Below are 19,721 nucleotides of genomic sequence, written 5' to 3'. Positions count from 1 at the left end.
AGTCCTTGCATATCCTAAAATGTAGTGACTGTAATGACTCCTTTACCCAGACCCACACAAAAATCTCACTTCATTCGTGAAACTTCTTAGAACCAGTAGTGAGATCTGCCTTATCTTTTATAACACTTACCATATCATTCATTAGCTATATACTCCCCTTGTGTAATCATCTCACTCAAGTACATGCATTTATCTTTCACATTAGTAAGAGTCATAAACTTTTATGAATGCTTCAAAGCACCTACTTCAGTATTTTACACTGGAAATGTTTTGTTTGCCTCCTTATAATAGCTAACACCAAGAAAGTATTAAGCTATTTCTTCTATTAATGTGCAGACTGAAAATTATATTGTTGTCACTTTTCATCTGAGTTTATTTTAGATTGAAAAGAGAAAAGGGAATAATCCAGCTGGAAAAGAGTAACAGGTTAGGGGTCTGAACCACTAAGCGTTTAAAGAATATTCCTTATGACACTGAAATATAATTTTATATGAAAATACACCTTAAATTCAAGATACTACAGTAAAGAAGAACCAGACATGTTTATTTCATGCTGTATATTGATCAGAATATAATTATCTTATCAGTCATGCTGATAATTTAATTACTTAAATCTTGTGCCAGAGTGAACCTACTGAGAATGCAAGTCTGTACTTTACAAGCAAAGTTGTCCTTCCTATCTTTGCCATTTTAGGGATTTTTCTCTTTTTAACAAGGACATAACATGGTGATTACTTTATATTCCAGGTATATTCTAAGCGCTTTATAAATATTAACTCATTTAATCACAACAAACAGAGAAGACAAGTGCTATTACTATCGCCATTATACAGATGGGGAAACCAAAGCACAGGGAGGTCAAATAATTTGCCTAAGACCACACAGCTCACAACCAGAAAGAGATGGAGCCAAGATTCAACTTCAGGTAGTCTGGCTTCAGAGTCCTTGCACTCAGCCACTCTCTGGGTTTATATATGCCTAATGAGACTATGACAGCTCTTCTTAATACTGAGCCTGGCCCTTATTCTCCAGGTCTGGGAAAGATGTGTGTAGAAAATTAACCAGGCATTCTTCGTTTCACAGTTGACCGTGCCCTCCTTGTTGAAACATTTCTTCACTGGGCAACACTCTGGTTTTACTGCCACTTCGCCTGCTGTCTCTTCTCAGTCTGTTTTCTGTCTTCTTTTCTCTTTTCAACCTTTTCTCTTGCTCAAGATAAAAAGCCTTAGAATCTTGCTTCCTCCCCTTTTCTCTCAGATCTTCCCTAATCTAAAAATAGTCTTCCTCTAAGCACCACCTAATGCTTTACCCGATTTGATTTTTCTTCATAACACAATACTACATGAAATGATGTACATATTTATTCATTTCACTTGTATGTTTCTGCCACTAGCATGTAAACTCCATACTGGATTTAAATTTATCCTAATTTGGGCTCCTTTCAGATGTTCTCTGTTTCTTTTTACCCCTTTTGCCTTTTACATTTTATTATTAATTTTATTTATAATTTAATTATTTTACTGTTTCACTTTTCCCTCTATTAATTTAGAAGTTTTACTCTCTGATTCTGTTGTTTCAGATAATAGAACACACATGCTTAATTCATGAGTTTCAAAGATCTAAAACAAAATTATTATCTTTCTCCTGGATAACAAGGACCTTAGAATGCTCTAACTCAATTAATTTTTCTTTTGGCATATATACTATTATTGTCTGGTATTTTAAACACATCTTTTTTTTTTTTTAGTTATTTCTGACATATACATTTTAAAATATTAACTACAATTATGACTTATAACATTATACCATACAAGATTTTTAGAAATTTCATGTAATGTCTGAAACATTTATATTAACATATTTCCATACAAATAACCCAAAGAAAGTTTAGTACTACTTGTTTTTTTTGTTTGTTTGTTTTATACTGCAGGTTCTTATTAGTCATCAATTTTATACACATCAGTGTATACATGTCAATCCCAATTGCCCAGGGCAGCACACCACCATCCCCAGCCCACCGCGGTTTTCCCCACCTTGGTGTCCATACGTTTGTTCTCTACATCTGTGTCTCAGCTTCTGCCCTGCAAACTGGTTCATCTGTACCATTTTTCTAGGTTCCACATACATGCGTTAATATACGATATTTGTTTTTCTCTTTCTGACTTACTTCACTCTGTATGACAGTCTCTAGATCCATCCACATCTCAACAAATGACTCAATTTCGTTCCTTTTTTATGGCTGAGTAATATTCCATTGTATATATATACCTCAACTTCTTTATCCATTTGTCTGTTGATAGGCATTTAGGTTGCTTCCATGACCTGGCTATTGTCAATAGTGCTGCAATGAACATTGGGGTGCATGTGTCTTTTTGAATTATGGTTTTCTCTGGGTATATGCCCTGCAGTGGGATTGCTGGATCATATGGTAATTCTATTTTTAGATTTTTAAGGAACCTGCATACTGTTCTCCATAGTGGCTGTATCAATTTACATTCCCACCAACAGTGCAAGAGGGTTCCCTTTTCTCCACAACCTCTCCAGCATTTGTTGTTTGTAGATTTTCTGATGATGCCCATTCTAACTGGTGTGAGGTGATACCTCATTGTAGTTTTGATTTGCATTTCTCTAATAATTAGTGATGTTGAGCAGCTTTTCATGTTTTTCTTGGCCATCTGTATGTCTTCTTTGGAGAAATGTCTATTTAAGTCTTCTGCCCATTTTTGGATTAGGTTGCTTGTTTCTTTAATATTGAGCTGCATGAGCTGTTTATATATTTTGGAGATTAATCCTTTGTCCGTTGATTTGTTTGCAAATATTTTCTCCCATTCTGAGGGTTGTCTTTTCGTCTTGTTTATGGTTTCCTTTGCTGTGCAAAAGCTTTTAAGTGTCATTAGGTCCCATTTGTTTGTTTTTGTTTTTATTTCCATCACTCTAGGAGGTGGATCAAAAAAGATCTTGCTGTGATTTATGTCAAAGAGGGTTCTTCCTATGTTTTCCTCTAAGAGTTTTATAGTGTCTGGTCTTACATTTAGGTCTAGAATCCATTTTGAGTTTATTTTTGTGTAAGGTGTTCCGGAGTGTTCTGTTTTCATTCTTTTACATGTAGCTGTCCAGTTTTCCCAGCACCACTTATTGAAGAGACTGTCTTTTCTCCATTGTATATCTTTGCCTCCTTTGTCGTAGATTAGTTGACCATAGGTGTGTGCGTTTCTCTCTGGGCTTTCTATCTTGTTCCATTGATCTCTGTTTCTGTTTTGTGCCAGTAACATATTGTCTTGCTTACTGTAGCTTTGTAGTATAGTCTGAAGTCAGGGAGTCTGATTCCTTCAGCTCCGTTTTTTTTCCCTCAAGACTGATTTGGCTATTTGGGGTCTTTGTGTCTCCATACAAATTTTAAGATGATTTGTTCTAGTTCCGTAAAAAATGCCATTGGTAATTTGATAGGGATTGCATTGAATCTGTAGATTGCTTTGGGTAGTATAGTCATTTTCACAATATTGATTCTTCCAATCCAAGAACATGGTATATCTCTCCGTTTGTATCATCTTTAATTTCTTTCATCATTGTCTTATAGTTTTCTGCATACAGGTCTTTTGTCTCCTTAGATAGGTTTATTCCTAGGTATTTTATTCTTTTTTGTTGCAATGGTAAATGGGAGTGTTTCCTTCATTTCTCTTTCAGATTTTTCATCATTACTGTATAGGAATGCAAGAGGTTTCTGTGCATTAATTTTGTATCCTGCTACTTTAGCAAATTCATTGATTAGCTCTGGTAATTTTTTGGTGGCATTTTTAGGATTCTCTGTGTATAGTATCATGTCATCTGCAAACAGTGACACTTTTACTTCTTTTCCAATTTGTATTCCTTTTATTTCTTTTTCTTCTCTGATTGCCATGGCTAGGACTTCCAAAATTATGTTGAATAATAGTGGTGAGAGTGGACATCCTCATCTCGTTCCTGATCTTAGAGGAAATGCTTTCAGTTTTTCACCATTGAGAATGATGTTTGCTGTGGGTTTTTCATATATGGCCTTTATTATGTTGAGGTAGGTTCCCTCTATGCCCACTTTCTGGAGAGTTTTTATCATAAATGGGTGTTGAATTTTGTCAAAAGCTTTTTCTGCATCTATTGAGATGATCATATGGTTTTTATTCTTCAATTTGTTAATATGGTGTATCACATTGATTGGTTTACGTATATTGAAGAATCCTTGCATCCGTAGGATAAATCCCACTTGATTGTGGTGTATGATCCTTTTAATGTGTTGCTGGATTCTGTTTGCTAGTATTTTGTTGAGGATTTTTGCATCTATATTCATCAGTGATATAGGTCTGTAATTTTCTTTTTTTGTAGTATCTTTATCTGGTTTACGTATCAGGGTGATTGTGGCCTCATAGAATGAGTTTGGGAGTGTTCGTTCCTCTGCAATTTTTTGGAAGAGTTTGAGAAGAATGGGTGTTAGCTCTTCTCTGAATGTTTGATATAATTCATCTGTGAAGCCATCTGGTCCTCAACTTTTCTTTCTTGGAAGATTTTTAATCACAGTTTCAATTTCATTACTTGTGATTGGTCTGTTCATATTTTGTTTCTTCCTGGTTCAGTCTTGGAAGGTTATACCTTTCTAAGAATTTGTCCATTTCTTCCAGGTTGTCCATTTTATTGGCATAGAGTTGCTTATAGTAGTCTCTTAAGATGCTTTGTATTTCTGCGGTGTCTGTTGTACCTTCTCCTTTTTCATTTCTAATTTTATTGATTTGAGTCCTCTCCCTCTTTTTCTTGATGCATCTGGCTAATGGCTTATCAATTTTGTTTATCTTTTCAAAGAACCAGCTTTTAGTTTCATTGATCTTTGCTGCTGTTTTCTTTGTTTCTATTTCATTTATTTCTGCTCTGATCTTTATGCTTTCTTTCCTTCTGCTAACTTTGGGGTTTCTCTGTTCTTCTTTCTCTAGTTCCTTTAGGTGTAAGGTTAGATTGTGTACTTGAGATTTTTTTTGTTTCTTGAGGTAGGCTTGTATGTATAGCTATAAACTTCCCTCTTAGAACTGTTTTTGCTGCATCCCATAGGTTTTGGGTCGTCGTGTTTTCGTTGGCATTTGTCTCTAGGTATTTTTTGATTTCCTCTTTGATTTCTTCAGTGATCTGTTGGTTATTTAGTAATGTATTGTTTAGCCTCCACGTGTTTGTATTTTTTACGTTTTTTTTCCTGTAATTCATTTCTAATCTCATAGCGTTGTGGTCAGAAAAGATGCCTGATATGACTTCAATTTTCTTAAACTTACTGAGGCTTGATTTGTGACCCAAGATGTGATCTATCCTGGAGAATGTTCCGTGCGCACTTGAGAAGAAAGTGTAATGTGCTGTTTTTGGATGGAATGTCCTATAAATATCAATTAAATCTATCTGGTCTGTTGTGTCATTTAAAGCTTCTCTTTCCTTATTTTCATTTTGCATGATCTGTCCATTGGTGTAGGTGAGGTGTTAAAGTCCCCCACTATTATTGTGTTACTGTTGATTTCCTCTTTTATAGCTTTTAGCAGTTGCCTTATATATTGAGGTGCTTCTCTGTTGGGTGCATATATATTTATAATTGTTATATCTTCTCCTTGGATTGATCCCTTGATCATTGTGTAGTGTCCTTCCTTGTCTCTCATAACATGCTTTATTTTAAAGTCTATTTTATCTGATATGAGTATAGCTACTCCAGGTTTGTTTTTTTGTTTGTTTGGGTTTTTTTTTTTTTTTTGCTGTACGTGGGCCTCTCACTGTTGTGGCCTCTTCCGCTGCAGAGCACAGGCTCCGGACGCGCAGGCTCAGCGGCCATGGCTCACGGGCCCAGCTGCTCCACGGCATGCGGGATCTTCCTGGACCATGGAATGAACCCGTGTCCCCTGCGTCGGCAGGCGGACTCTCTACCACTGCGCCACCAGGGAAGCCCTCCAGCTTTGTTTTGATTTCCATTTTCATGGAATATCTTTTTCCATCCCCTCACTCAGTCTGTATGTGTCCCTAGGTCTGAAGTGGGTCTCTTGTAGACAGCATATATATGGGTCTTCTTTTTGTATCCATTCAGCAAGCCTGTGTCCTTTGGTTGGAACATTTAAACCATTCACGTTTAAGGTAATTATTGATATGTATGTTCCTATGACCATTTTCTTAATTGTTTTGGATTTGTTTTTGTAGGTCCTCTTTCTTTTGTGTTTCCCACTTAGAGAAGTTCCTTTAGCATTTGTTGTAGAGCTGGTTTGGTGGTGCTGAATTCTCTTAGCTTTTGCTTGTCTGTAAAGCTTTTGATTTCTCCATGGAATCTGAATGAGATCCTTGCCGGGTAGAGTAATCTTGGTTGTAGGTTCTTCCCTTTCATCACTTTAAGTATATCATGCCACTCCTTTCTGGCTTGTAGTTTCTGGTGAGAAATCAGCTGTTAACCTTATGGGAGTTCCCTTGTATGTTATTTGTCATTTTTCCTTTGCTGCTTTCAATAATTTTTCTTTGTCTTTAATTTTTGCCAATTTGATTACTGTGTGTCTCAGCGTGTTTCTCCTTGGGTTTATCCTGTATGGGACTTGCTGCGCTTCCTGGACTTGGGTGGCTATTTCCTTTCCCATCTTAGGGAAGTTTTCAACTATAATCTCTTCATATATTTTCTCTGGTTCTTTCTCTCTCTCTTCTCCTTCTGAGACCCCTATAATGCGAATGTTCTTGCATTTAATGTTGTCCCAGAGGTCTCTTAGGCTGTCTTCATTTCTTTTCATTCTTTTTTCTTTATTCTGTTCTGCAGCAGTGAATTCCACCATTCTGTCTTCCAGGTCACTTATCCGTTCTTCTGCCTCAGTTATTCTGCTATTGATTCCTTCTAGTGTAGTTTTCATTTCAGTTATTGTATTGTTCATCTCTGTTTGTTCTTTAATTCTTCTAGGTCTTTGTTAAACATTTCTTGCATCTTCTCGATCTTTGCCTCCATTCTTTTTCCGAGGTCCTGGATCATCTTCACTATCATTATTCTGAATTCTTATTCTGGAAGGTTGCCTATCTCCACTTCATGCAGCTGTTTTTCTGGGGTTTTATCTTGTTCCTTCATCTGGTATATAGCCCTCTGCCTTTTCATTGTGTCTATCTTTCTGTGAATGTGGTTTTTGTTCCACAGGCTGCAGGATTGTAGTTCTTCTTGCTTCTGGTGTCTGCCCTCTGGTGGATGAGGCTATCTAAGAGGCTTGATGGGAGAGACTGGTGGTGGGTAGAGCTGACTGTTGCTCTGGTGGGCAGAGCTCAGTAAAAGTTCAATCCACTTGACTGTTGATGGGTGGGGCTGGGTTCCCTCCCTGTTGGTTGTTTGGCCTGAGGCAACCCAACACTGGAGCCTACCTGGGCTCTTTGGTGGGGCTAATGACAGACTCTGGGAGGGCTCATGCCAAAGAGTACTTCCCAGAACTTCTGCTGCCAGTGTCCCTGTTCTCACGGTGAGACAGAACCATCCCCCGCCTCTGCAGGAGACCCTCCAACACTAGCAGGTAGGTCTGGCTCAGTCTCCCCTGGGGCCACTGCTCCTTCCCCTGGGTCCTGATGGGCACACTACTTTGTGTGTGCCCTCCAAGAGTGGAGTCTGTGTTTCCCCCAGTGCTGTCGAAGTCCTGCAGTCAATTCCCACTAGGCTTCAAAGTCTGACCCTCTAGGAATTCCTCCTCCCATTGCCGGACCCGCAGGTTGGGAAGCCTGACGTGGGGCTCAGAAACTTCACTCCAGTGGGTGGACTTCTGTGGTATAAGTGTTCGCCAGTCTGTGAGTCACCCACCCAGCAGTCATGGGATTTGATTTTACTGTGATTGCGCCCCTCCTACCACCTCATTGTGGCTTCTCCTTTGTCTTTGGATATGGGGTATCTTTTTTGGTGAGTTCCAGTGTCTTCCTTTCGATGATTGTCCAGCAGCTAGTTGTGATTCTGGTGTTCTCGCAAGAGGGAGTGAGAGCACTTCCTTCTACTCTGCCATCTTGGTTCCTCCTCCTGGTATTTTAAACATATCTTTTCTTGAATCCCAATAAGCATTATTATCACTAATTTTTACAGTCATTTAAAAAAATGTTTACCCAGACTTTTATCATTTTCTTTGTTTTTCTTTCTGTACCTCAAACCTCCATCTCAGATTAGTGTCCTTTTGCTCAGATTTCCTATGGAGAGGTTCTCCAGTAGGTGAACTTTCTCAGTTTTTGTCAGTTTAAACTAGGGGTCCTCAACCCCCAGGCCACAGACTGTTATCTGTCTGTGGCCTGTTAGGAACTGGACTGCACAGCAGGAGGTGAGCGGTGGGCGATTGAGCGAAGCTTCATCTGTATTTACAGCCGCTCCCCATCGCTTGCATTACTGCTCTGCCTCTTGTCAGATCAGTGGTGGTATTAGATTCTCATAGGAGCATGAACACTACTGTGAACTGTGCATGCAAAGGATCTAGGTTGCGTGCTCCTTATGAGAATCTAATGCCTGATGATCTGAGGTGGAGCTGAGAGGTGGTGATGCTAGGGCTGGGGAGTGGCTGCAAATATCATTAGCAGAGGGGTTTGACTGTACAGAGACCATAATAAATCAATTGCTTGCAGGCTCACAGCAAAACCCTATCAGTGAGTGGCAAGTGAAAACAAGCTCAGGGCTCCCACTGATTCTGCATTATGGTGAGTTGTATAATTATTTCATTATATATTACAATGTACTAATAATACAAATAAAGTGCACAATAAATGTAATGCGCTTTAATCATCCCAAAACAATCCTTCCCCCCACCCCATTCTGTGGAAAAACTGTCTTCCACGAAATGGGTCTCTTTTGCCAAAAAGGTTGGGGACCGCTGGTTTAAACAAAACTCTTGAAATGTTCTTCAGGGGTAGTTCATTCTTTGACAATCATTCAGGAATGGAAGCAGTGTGAATATTAATGGGAAAATATCGTAATTCCCCATAACTGCACAATCCTGTAGCTGAATTTAGAACATCCCAACATGGGCAAAAATAGCTCATTTGTCATGCCACACTTCATCTTGGCTAGAAATATGTGCAAGCCCAAAAATGACAGAAGCCATACTTTGGGTTCTGGTACCAAAAATTTAGAAGTTCTCCTTTGTTTCAAGCCTAGAGTTTTTTACACCAAGGAAAAGCACCAGTTAGCCTGAAGTTGGTGAGTCATATGCCTAGCTTTTGTAAAAGGGCGATTATAATAAAGGAGATGGGAAAGAACTAGTATATAGGCAGATCAATTTCAGTATAAAGTACATATGTATCACTATCTAGAAGGTCATTCTTTTAAAATTGTTTGGTCCAAAATGCCATCAAGATACCTCCTGGGATGTGTTTTGTTCCCCCAGGAGTATCTATAGCCCAATTTTAAAACACTAAACTAGCATATAACTCGTGAAACCCAGAAGAATGTTCCTACCAGGCTCTTGGGAAGAACACAAAGATCACATAAATATATGTAGCCTTTCAATTTCATAAAATCAGCACATGGATCTTAACCATATAAGTAGCTCAGAAGGTTGACACTAAGGTGAGCAGCTGTTGTTAAAAAACAAGGAACTAGCCGATAGTCAACAAAACAAGTATTTATTGCTACAAAACCACTTTCGACTAACTCACGAATTACTGCCACAAAAGTTCAAGGGGATCAGAATAATTAACATACAAACTCAGAACTATAGTTCTTACTATGCTCTGAGTACCCAATCTCTTAACATAATCATGAAAAGCTGACTCTGAATTGTGCCATTCTGTATAGGAGTACCAGAAAGTGAAAGTTCTGTAAATAACAGCCCAGAGAAGGACTATTGTTATTTCATTTTAAAGCATCATCAACTTTTCAGGAAGAAAATAAAAGCAGATGCCTTAAGAGCAGGGTACATGTGAGAATCGTCTAGAAAGACTGGTCAAATGCACATGTCCAAACCGTACTACAAACTGACTACTTGGGATCTCCAGGGTGATTCTTGTTGCCCACACTTAGTTAAGGACCACCGCTTTAGGGAATTTATTTCTAGAGAATCTGCTGGGGTCAAGACTTGTTAGAAAGAATTTCTTCACATTTAACCAATATTACGAACTTTACCAAAATCACTGTACTCAGTATCATTTTTATAGAGATTCCATTACCTTAAAAATAGAGGCAGGTCCAAGGCCTTTGTTCTTTTTTTTTTTTTTTTTTTTTTTTTCTTTTTGCGGTATGCGGGCCTCTCACTGTTGTGGCCTCTCCCGTTGCGGAGCACAGGCTCCGGACGCGCAGGCCCAGCGGCCATGGCTCACGGGCCCAGCCGCTCCGCGGCATATGGGATCCTCCCAGATCGGGGCACGAACCCGTATCCCCTGCATCGGCAGGCGGACTCTCAACCACTGCGCCACCAGGGAGGCCCGGCCTTTGTTCTTAACAATAAATTTGCAGTACAATTTTACTAAGAATAATTGCAGACCAGGCATCATTCAGAATATCTGCTAGTTTCTTGGTTAAGCCAAAGGGAGACCATCAAAGCAGGTCACAAAAGGTGCTCCACCAACAGTTAAATAGGACTAAAAGGCTGAAACTTACTATAGAATGTAAAGTGAAAGTTTGAGCAATGAGAAATGATATATTTGACAATTTTAATTGCAAGACTAGGAAAAGAGGAAAGGGTTAGGGGAAGGGGGATTATATGGATTAAACTGGAAAGTTGTCTGAGAACTAAGTCAGCTCTAGACTTCTACTGTCTTTCTTGGCTCACATGATCTCTTTCAAATCATGTCTCCCTCTTTTTCCTTCAAAGAGCATCTGGTTGGACTGGAAAATTAGCTATATAATATATTGTCATGTTACCATCCCTACTGACTAGCCCCCGGTTCAGAGATTAGTTGCATTATCCACTCTGGCCAGAGTAGTAGAAATGGTTTCACCCCAGCACACTGACTGATTTTATCAGTAGGGCTGTGTAACTGGTAAACGCTGCAAGACTTTATAAACCAACCAGTGGATTCCTATTGTTCAACATGTTTGGTGATGAAGCCCCTGGAAAATCCTGTTGACCAGTCTCTCCAAGGACTCTTTTCAGGGCATTTTCAGCAGTATTCACTAACCTTACACTTTGAACTTTGGCACTTCAGACCTTCTGATATTTACAGGAGCTTAGTTTGAAAACGTTGCCATTTGTAGGCTCTTGAACAGGGAAGTCGAATGAGTAGTGTGATAGTTGACAAGAGTTTGGTGAATAACAGTTTCTAAGATGACCTAGAGACTTGAGAGCCTGGAGAAATTAAAAATTTTCTATTGTGCTAATCCAAGCTTGAGGTGAGGAAGACTATAAGTTTTTACTGCTGCTGTAACAAATGACCACAGCAAATTACCTTAGTGGCTTAAACAATACAAATTTATCTTCAGTTATTTAGGTCAGAAGTCTGGCATGGGTCTCACAGGGCTAAAATCAAGGTGTTGGCAAGGCTGCAATCCTTTCTAGAAGCTCTAAGACGGAACCCATTTCCTTGCCTTTTCCAGCTCCCAGAAGCTGACCACATTCCCTGCCTTGCGACCACCATCCTCTGTCTTCAAAAACAGCAACAGCAGATTGAGTCTTTATGCTGCCATCTTTCTGGTTCTCTGATCATAGCTGGGAAAGTTTCTCCACTTTTAAGGAATCATGTTATTAGATTTGGCCCACCCAGATAATCCAGGATAATCCCTCCATCTCAAGGTCAGTAATCTTTTTTTTTTTTTTTTGCGGTATGCGGGCTTCTCACTGTTGTGGCCTCTCCCGCCTCGGAGCCTGTGCTCCAGACGTGCAGGCTCAGCAGCCATGGCTCACGGGCCCAGCTGCTCCGCAGCATGGGATCCTCCCGGACCGGGGCACGAACCTGTGTCCCTTGCATCTGCAGGCGGACTCTCAACCACTGCGCCACCAGGGAAGGCCCTCAAGGTCAGTAATCTTACTGACATCCGCAAAGTCCCTTTTGCCATATAAAGTAACATAATCACATTTTCCAGGGATCAAAGTGTAGATATCTTTGGGTGCCATTACTGTGTGTACCATAAAACACCTAGAACAGATATTTTAGGCAATCAATAGGCCTTCTCTTTTAGCTGGGTTGATGGCCCATAGAGTCAATTTGGTATGGAAATGGGGTGGAAGAGGTAAAAGAAGATATTGAGATCAAGCCTAGTCATTTGGGTAATTTCACCCCTTTTCAACCATTCTAAGATGGGTGAAAGTCTGTCTGCCTACTGCCTCTAAGAGGGACAGCCTGGTTCTCACGAAAACACGATGTCTAGGGGAAGCTTCCAGATTTGTGACCAATAAGCCTTACAAAAGCAAGCCTGGTTTTTTCCCCAAATGTTCCCAGGGATGGGCTTATTTTCTCACATTCCCTGAGAGCACTGGTGCCTCTCCTGTTGGCTCCCAGTTGCTGGAAACCATCTGCCTTCTTCTCCTCTTCACTCACGTGGGCCCCATCTCAGTCAGGCTTACTTCTTGGAGGGAGCAAATGGGACCAGGGAGCAGGTTGTGGAGAATGACAGTGGAAGCAGAAGTCAGTGTTGGGGCGGGGCCACACTGGAACTGGTATGCTAGTGGAGACCCACTGGGTAGTTGATTTGGGTGCAGGCAAATGTTGTGGCAGTCATTCTGAGCAGAATGTGAGCACCAGAGCCTTTCTGTACCACTGGGAGTGGCTCCAGGGAAAAGGATGCCTAGCTAAGACACTACCTCTGAGAGTTTTGATATCTTTATTTCTCAGTCTCATTGGTTGCGCCTGATTTCCTCCATGACATTAAACAACTGTTGTATGATTTTTCTGTTGGTAGCACACAATTTTTCCAAATTAAAAAAAAAAAGACGGGAACAAAAAGGTTATGCTTTTCATCTGTGTTTGTGTAAACAAACCCAGTAATTACCATAACTCAAATTGCTGCTGAAGCTCTCCATATTTTAATGTGCACACTGTCGCTCTTGCTACTAAATCTCTGCCTATATCCTGGGAAGTTAATCCTGAATTAGGAAACAGAAAAACTGATTAAAATAACATTGGGCCAAGTCCATGATTTTTATATTCATAAGATTCAAAATTTCTGTGAGGAAATGTGCAATGCAAATTGAATTATCTTCCAGAGTAATAAAGAAAAAGAAGGAAACCAAAACAATGGTAAAATATGGGTATCCATGCAGAGAGATGTATGAATTAGGCTTTCTGTGGTTTGGTTTGATTCAATATTCCACTCCTCTGAAACAACCTTTACTTACCAGGCTGCATAAACTCAATTCTCTTCAGTATAAAGTGAATATTATCCAGTTTTCAAGTAGCAACATTTCCTTAAATTCTACACTTTTATCAAAAGAGGTTTTTCACTGAACTTTGAAGATAACATTATTAGTCCTTGCAAGTGTTCTAATCACGGTCTTTCTTGATGGCCTTTAGGACAAAAGAGCAGTTGTAAATGTTCAAAGAAAAATCAGGAAGGTGAAAGCCATTGTTTTTGTGCCTATTGGCATGGGGTAGGTGAAACTGAGTATTAAGGAAATAGTGTAGAAAATTCAGGTCTCCACATTTTCTTTTAATAAATTGGGCTAACTTTAACTCTCTACCACCTATCTTTTTTCCCTCCATACCCACTCTTGTCCCTTTCTACCCTGTTTCCTGCCTGGGAAGGCTGACCTGTAGGGACTTAACCAATGAGCTCTCTTGCTCTCTGGCTTGCGTTTGGGTTTGGCAATAGAGAGCCCCAGCAAGAGGTCAGAGGGAGAGGGGAGGGTAAGGTCAGAGTTCCCTCCGGATGGCTGTGTCTCTCCGCTGAAGACCACTGCTCTTGTCATGGTTGCCCTTTCTTCCAGGCTCTGGAAACTGCTTTCTCCTCCTTTCCCTTCAGGCTTGGCACTGTTTGTTTTAAGCTTCAGTGTACTGTACTTTCCTTTGTTGTTTTGGTTTCCCATATCTTGCCAAACCTTTATAAATACCCTCTTTAGTACACACTCCTCAAATTATTCTAATTTGACTGGGCTCTGTTTCATATTTCAACCCTTACAGAGACAGAATCTGCCTCATCCAGCCCTATATCTAAATTCTTCCCGCATCCTGGGGCCACCATCATTTCTTACCAGGACTACTAACTGACCTTTCTACTTCTACTCTTCATGGCTCGAAATCTTTTAAAAGTTTCTCATCACAAACATAATGAAGTCCAAATTCCCGCCCAGGGCCCTGTCAGTCTGTTAACATTCACCTTCATCTTGAGTCACGCTCATCTCCTAGGTTCTAGAACACACCAACTTCTCTCTTGCCTGAGGACCTTTGTCCATGTTGGTCACTCTGCCCGGGGTGTTCTGCTCCCCGGTCTTCGTTTGGTTAGCACTGTCAAAGACAAAAACGTGGTGAGGAGATGGATTTTATTCAGGCTATTGCAATAGGGAAACACCTCAGATCTGAAGATTAGAGTACGTATTAAGTTTCCTATGGTTGGCGCGACAAATCATTGCAAATTAGCGGCTTTAAACAATAGAAAGTTATCCTATTATTGTTGTGTGGGCCAGAAATCCAAAATGTATCTTACGTGGCTAAAATCGAGGTGTGGGCAGGGCTGTGCTGCCTCTGGAGGGTCCAGGGGAGAATATGTTCCCTTTCTTTTTCCCACATCTAGAGCTGAATTCCTTGTCTCCTGGTCCCTTCCTCTATCTTCAAAACCAGTGATGGAGCATCTTTTCTCTGACTCCGCCTCTCTCTGCTTCCATCACATGGCTGTCTTCTCTTTTATCTATGGTCGAGTCTCCTTCTGTTCCCCTCTTACAAGGATACTTGTGATTCTGTTTAGGGTCCAACCAGATAATCCAAGATAATTGTCCCGACTCAAGCTAATTAATCACATCTGCAAAAGCTCTTTTTCCGCATAAGGGAAGATATTCATAGATTCCAGGGCTTAGGACCTGGATATCTTGTAGGGCCATTTTTCAGCCTACTACAGCATGTCTCAGCAGAGGGGTTTGCCTTAGATTTTTATGGGGAGGAGTAGACAAGTTACAGGTGGGGTTATTTATAGTTGGGATTGTTTTTTCAATCAAAGCAAGTTTCAGTGGAACAGGAAATGCTTAGCTGGTTTCAGGGGAACAAACAGTTCTAATCTTGGCTAATTATTCATGGGACAAAGAAGAAAGAGGATCTCTGTCCTACCATGTCAACAGATTCAGGCAAAAGAGGAATGGTCTGGGTTTAACCTTGTCACCAGTAAAAATGGGAGCCATCTACAAATCTTGTGGGAGTCATGAGAAAGAGTGGATAGCAAGTCTTATCTAAGCCATGTGGGGAATGGTGGTTCATTGCAGTTAGTCATTTTCTAGAACACAGAGGGGTGGGGGATGTGAGGAAAAAAAGACTGGGGAGATTTCTTAACCATCACTGTTTTCTGGGAGCATAGAAGTCAGGTGAAGTTCAACACTGTCACCACCTTCTCATCCTTAAATATATTTTCATAGATGCCCTCCCTGCACACCCTATGTAAGTACTGCCCTCTGCATTATTCTCTGTCATAGTTTCCTCTTTATTTCCTTCACAGTATTTTTCACAATCCATAATTATTTTGTATACTTATTTGCTTGTCTCTCTAGACCATAAACTTTTTGAGGACAGGGAAAATGGTTGTCTTATCTTAAGAGCTTAGAACAATGTATCTTTATATCTTTACAGCCTGGCACATTTTTGTTGAATTGACAAAAGAAGCAATACCAGATGGCCAATAAACTCATGATGAACTGTCTAGTAATTACCTTATTGGTAGTGAAATAAAAAAGGATAAAAATAACAGTGAGGTAAACAAAAGAGAGTCAGACATCATAGGCAGCAGGACCCACATGTTCAGAGACACACAGTGGTGTGTGTGGAATGTGGGGCATGGCTGGTGTGAGATGGGACCTGAGCCTGGCAGGCTGAGGCTCCACAGTGAGTCAAAGACCAAATCTCAAAGGAGGTGGGGCTCTATACTTCCTATTCCCCTCAGTGCCTGCATTCATTCATCCTTTCAACAAATATTTTTGAATGTGTTCAGTTTGCCAGGCACTGGTCTAGACTTTGGGGACATAACAGAGAAGAGACCAGACAAAAATTAGTCTGACAGTAAATGGAAGAAGTGATTAAAATAAATAGTGCTGAATGTTAAAGAGAAAAGCAGAGCAGGAAAGTGAAATGTAGAATGTAGGCTTGCAGTTTAGAGAGAGTGGCCAGGGAAGGCCTCAGTGAGAATATGCTATCTGCCAGGTGTGGGATTGGGGGTGGAGGGCATGTAACTTGAAAGAAGTGATATTTGGGAGAAAGGCATTCCAGGCAGAGGGCACAGCAAGCACTCAGGTCCTGAGGTGCAAACTCACCTGTAAGAAGGCTGGTGTGGTCTAAACAGAGTGACAGAGAGGGGTGCATAGTTGTAGGAGATGCGGCCACAGAGGCAAGGGGTGAAGGTTGCAGTTGTAGGGCCTTATAAGCTTTTGTAAGGACAGTGGCTTTTCCACTGAGTGAAATGGGAAACCATTGGAATATTTTGATAAGAGGATTGACATGCTCTATTGCATTTAACAGGATTGCTTGGGCTGCTATTTTGAAATGAGACAGAAGAGGATCAAGGCCCAATGCAGGAAGACCCTTTAGGAGGCTACTCCGTGATCCAGGTGAGAGATGATGGAAGTAGCACGTATCAGGGAGGTAGCAGTGGAAATGATGAGAAATGGTTAGATTCTGGATATACTCTGAAGCCACTAGAATTTGCTGATGGGTCAGATGAGAAGTGAGGGAGAGAAGTCAAGGATGACTGCAAGATTTACGGCAAGGATGGGGTTGCCATTTACTGAGATTTGGAAGAATACTAAAAGAGCAGCTTCGGGAAGGAAGATCAAGAGCTCAGTTTGGGACACGTTAACTCCAGGGTGCACAAGTAATACTTTTTAAAATAGAACTTGTTTTGAAAACGTTCCTGTGAACATTACGAAATTATAGAACTGGTGATCATCTCTCTCCAGTGTGCTGGTTGCTTTAGTTTAATATCTTTCAAGACCTGTTATTGCTTACTTCTCTGAACTTCTCACCTTCCTGGAGAATATTTCTAGCACGTCTTTGTTGGGAGAAGTACAGCAGGAAAATTAGAAAATCTAAGTATATAACTGCTTTGGAAATAGCAACAGAAAAGTCTGTATGTGAAATATCTCCTTTTCCTGATCTCTTGGGCATCCAAAAGAGCAGATGAATTGAATTTGGAAGTTGAAGAAAGCCACCAGCTTTGGGTAAAGAGCTGCATCAGAACAGAGGCCCAGCTTTGGCCCCCAGGGCTCTGCAGCTGAGTCCACAGCTTGGCAGTTGCCATGTCTTTCTCTAAAAAGCTGACTGCTTAGCTTTGGCCTCAGGCAGCCCTGTGCTGAGAGATCTTCCAGGCAGAGAAAGAGAGCCCAGGCTCCTTGCTCCAGATGTCATTGCTTGTCACCTGCCCTGAAGTGATGACACTCATAACCTAGATCTTGGCCTTAACCTCTGATTTCTCCTGCATCCCTCATCTTGAACTGCCCAACCTGAAAAAACACTCTTTAAGCCTCACACAAGAGCTCCATACACTCTGCTTCACTGCAGGGTCATTCCATGTAAATTAATTTTCCAGGTAACTGAAGCTTAGCTGTCCTTTGATGTTAACCATATGAAGGAAAATTTTTCTGAGGCTGAACTGTAAACATTCTTGCTTTCTTAACCAGGGCACCTAGAACAAAATTGAACTTTTCTGACGTTAAGCTGTCTCCTCACAACTTGATGATGCCCTCAGGCTCTAGTGAGGTATATAGAGTCTGTGCCTACTACACTTAGAACCTCAAACTGCTGTGTATTTGAGGCTTGTATTTTCTTTTTTAAAATGTTTTTGTTGTTTTGCTGCATCATCCCTGCTGTCATTGCTAGTTGCTGCTTGATTATTTGGATGCTTCACAGGCCATTTTTAATTTATTATCTGATTCCGAGCTTGGGTCTTAGTAGCTCAAATATGATCTTCAGAAATGCAAGGTAGCATTTGTGGTGGACAGAATTGTAAGGTGGCCCCTTCATGTTCACACCCTGTGTAATCTCCTCCCCTTGAATCTGATCAGGACTTATGAGTATGATGGGATGGCCACTCCAGTGATTAGGTTACCTATATGTTTGGCAAAGGTGAAGGGACTTTGATTATGTAAAGTCCCATAATCATTTGACTTTAATTTAATCAGAAGGAAGATTGACCCAGGTAGGCCTGACTTAAGCAGGCAAGCCCTTTAAAAGATGATCTAGAGGTTAAGAGGTTTTCTCTCCTGTTGGCTTTGAAGAAGTGAACTACCATGGATTCTATAGCAGCAAGAAAATTAATTTGGCCAAAAACCACATGAGCTTGGAAGAGGACCCTGAGCCTCAGATAAGAACTCAGCCCTCAGCAACACCTTGACTGCAGTGCTGTGAAACCCTGAGCAGAAAATCCAGCTTAAGCTATGTCTGTACTCTCAACCCGTGGAAACTGTGAGATAATAAATGGGTATTGTTTTATGCTGATACGTTTGTGATAATTTATTATGAAGCAATAGAAAATTAATATAGTATCCTATTTGGATTTTGTATTTAAAAGGGTAAAAACATACTGCACTTGCAATGCATGGGTTCATACAGACTTAATCACATTATTATAATTACCCCATCCTACTATGCATAATAGCAATTCTGAGTTTTATTCATCTCAGGAAATAAAACTCCAGAACCTATTAAGATTGTGCTTGTCCATTCCTGAGCTTCAGCAAATAAAATATGCAGGGCTGTAGTGGAAATCCAACTCAATATTTCTCTTCTCTACTAATTTTTCTACCCAGGAGAGAATCATAAATTAGAAAAAAAAAGATCTCATGTTTAAAAAAAACTCAAATGGAACAAAACTAAACTTATCAGTGGCTGAGTGGTGGGGTCAACTTTTTCTACATGATATTTTAGTTACCTATGTTATAAGTAAGTGCAAAAAATTATCATGATGGTATAATATCTCTTATATTTTTGAGCATTTTATAAAACTTTAAAAAGTTTATTTCATACGACCTTCACAATATATGTCACTTCAAACACGAATTAACAACTAAACACAGCCTAGCAGGCTAGTAGTTTGTTTATATATTCAATTTTTAAAATATTGTTTTTGAGTAATTATTATTGGTGCATAGTAAAAATCAAATCTCTCTTTCACAGCCACCTTCATTAATCTTATTTTCCTCTCCAGAGTCAACTCTTACTGGTTTCTTGTGCATTTTTCTAGAGGTATTCTCTGCAGTTACAAATAAATATTCAAACATGATGTGTTAATTTTAGTAATTTATATTTTACCAGAAATTGATACATTTCACTGGAATTTAATAATTTACCGGAATAAAGTTTTAAAGGGTGTTCTTCTCCATAGTTGTACTCATAATTCCTTGCTCATTTGTAAATTTGTATATTTATATTTTATCCTTCGACATTCCTTTTTTTTTTAAGTGATAGCAACAAACAGCACTTGAGCTTATCAGTTGTACTGTTTTTGTCTGTCCTGGTCTAACATTTAGTTAAGCACTTACAATAAAGTGCGCAGTCAGGTACTGTGCTCTGCTTTTAATACACATGATCTCATTTCCCTGCAACAACCCTCCAGGGTAGATCTTTTAATAATGCTCATTTTACGTATGAGAAAATGGATTCTGCAGGAGGCCAGGTAATGAGCCTTCCACTAG

At 40.1% G+C, this 19,721-nt stretch overlaps 1 long non-coding RNA gene across 2 annotated transcripts in view; it reads left to right on the top strand.

The window, feature by feature from the left end:
• The window catches only part of LOC132488520 (uncharacterized), an 84,913-nt gene that overhangs the window by 2,691 nt on the left and 62,501 nt on the right, over positions 1-19,721 (top strand). The window contains exons 2-3 of one of the 2 annotated variants that reach the window (XR_009531757.1): positions 11,501-11,696; positions 16,552-16,640. This is a non-coding gene — a long non-coding RNA (uncharacterized LOC132488520). The remainder of the gene's footprint in view (positions 1-11,500; positions 11,697-16,551; positions 16,641-19,721) is intronic. The other variant, XR_009531756.1, reaches the window with a different exon arrangement.

The sequence above is a fragment of the Mesoplodon densirostris genome, chromosome 4 (assembly GCF_025265405.1).
Source record: "Mesoplodon densirostris isolate mMesDen1 chromosome 4, mMesDen1 primary haplotype, whole genome shotgun sequence".
NCBI lineage: Eukaryota > Metazoa > Chordata > Mammalia > Artiodactyla > Ziphiidae > Mesoplodon > Mesoplodon densirostris.
This window is presented reverse-complemented; position numbering and strand designations above follow the sequence as displayed.